Below are 1,804 nucleotides of genomic sequence, written 5' to 3' on the forward strand. Positions count from 1 at the left end.
TTTTAAAAAGTTCCTTACAGATTCTCCTACTAAATCTTCAGTATTCTCCTTAAGTGCAGAGTTGTGTTAAGATACTTTCAAATGTTAAGAAATATTATCTTTAACATATGGGAAAAATGTAATTAAACTTAAAGGTACTATAAAAGAATTTATGTAATTTTTAAGACCCTGGCCTCAGCCATGGAAGATTAACTGGTATTGGATTTACTTTTCTACTTATAAAAGCTGCTAAACAAAAATACAAAGGAACTATTTGGAAACATTGGACAGCAACCAAATCATGGTCACTGAAATATACTTAGTTTTTCTTCTGTAGGTATTTTCCCACGGAAAGATTCTCTATCAAGAATAGCCATCTTAGTCGACAAAGGAAACAAAAATAAGAATATGAGGCCACCAAGGTGGCCAGGCACTATTGAGCGTAACAGCAATATAGCAGAGAAAAAAGAAAACATAAACTAAGAGTCCATATATCGGTATCAACTTCTTGTTCAGGCAACTCTTGAGCCGAATATGCCAAAGGTGGAACGTCATGCACATCCAAAAACTTCTCCACCAGGGTAAAAAGGGAAGCCACAGACTGGGAAAGAGTATTTGGTAATGACATATCAGATAAGGGATTTATATCCAGGATTTATAAAACACTTGAGCACCACAACAAGATAAAGGTAAATAATCCAATAGAAAAATGGGCAAAGGTTATGAACAGACACTTCACCGAAGACGACATTCAGATGGCTAATAAGTACATGAAGAAATGTTCAAAATCCCTAGCTCTAAGAGAGATGCAAATTAAAACAACTATGAGATATCTTCTCACCCCAGTCAGAATACCAAAATTGACAGAGCAGCAAGCAACAAATGCTGGCGAGGTTGTGGAGACCGGAACCATTATTCACTGTCGGTGGGAGTGTAAAATGGTGCAACCACTGTGGAAGGCGGTATGGCGCTTTCTCAAAAAGTTGCAAATAGAGATACCATTTGACCCAGAAACTCCGCTACTGAGAATATACCCCGAAGAGACCATAACTGATATCCAAGCAGATATATGTACACCCATGTTTATTGCGGCTTTGTTCACAATAGCAAGGAATTGGAAACAACCCAAATGCCCATCAACAAACAAACGGATAGAGAAGCTGTGGTGTATTCACCCAATGGAATACTATGCTGCATTGAAAAACAAGGAACTCATGCAATATTATTCAAAATGGGTGACCCTGAGGACAAGATGCTGAGTGAAGTATCTCAGTCACAAAAGGACAAATACTGCATGGTGCCACTGTTGTAAAACAGGATTGACATCAGGGTTGGGGGAGACTGACAAAGATGGGTTCAGTAATGTATACTGCATTGAAACAGATGAGGGAGAAAACTGTTTAAAAGGGGTACGTGATTAGGTATTTTTTTTTCAGGGCAGGTGTTTAGAGCAAAGGCTACATGGTGGAGTGGACCTGGGGGAGGATTTGTAAAACAATGAAAGAATTTTTGTTTTAGTTTTGCAAGAGGGGGGAGGGTTGGGAGAGGAGAAAAGTGCAACAATGAATGAATGGAAATCCAAAGTCCCTGTAAATTTTTACTGAAATTAATAATGAAGTTTAAAAAAAAAGAGTGGAACGTCAGGAAACTAAGTACAGAATATCCCTCAAAAGGCTGAAGACTTAGAGAATTCAAGCTCAGCCAGAATACTGATACCTTTGGTTTTTATTGGAAATAAATAAAATTTATCTCAAATAATGATAGGCTTTTATTTGACATGGTAGAGGCCATGTCCAAAGGGTAATAACCAAATCTAAGAAGTTAG

Source organism: Elephantulus edwardii, unplaced genomic scaffold (assembly GCF_000299155.1).
Source record: "Elephantulus edwardii isolate Elephantulus edwardi_28Jun2011 unplaced genomic scaffold, EleEdw1.0 scaffold00095, whole genome shotgun sequence".
NCBI lineage: Eukaryota > Metazoa > Chordata > Mammalia > Macroscelidea > Macroscelididae > Elephantulus > Elephantulus edwardii.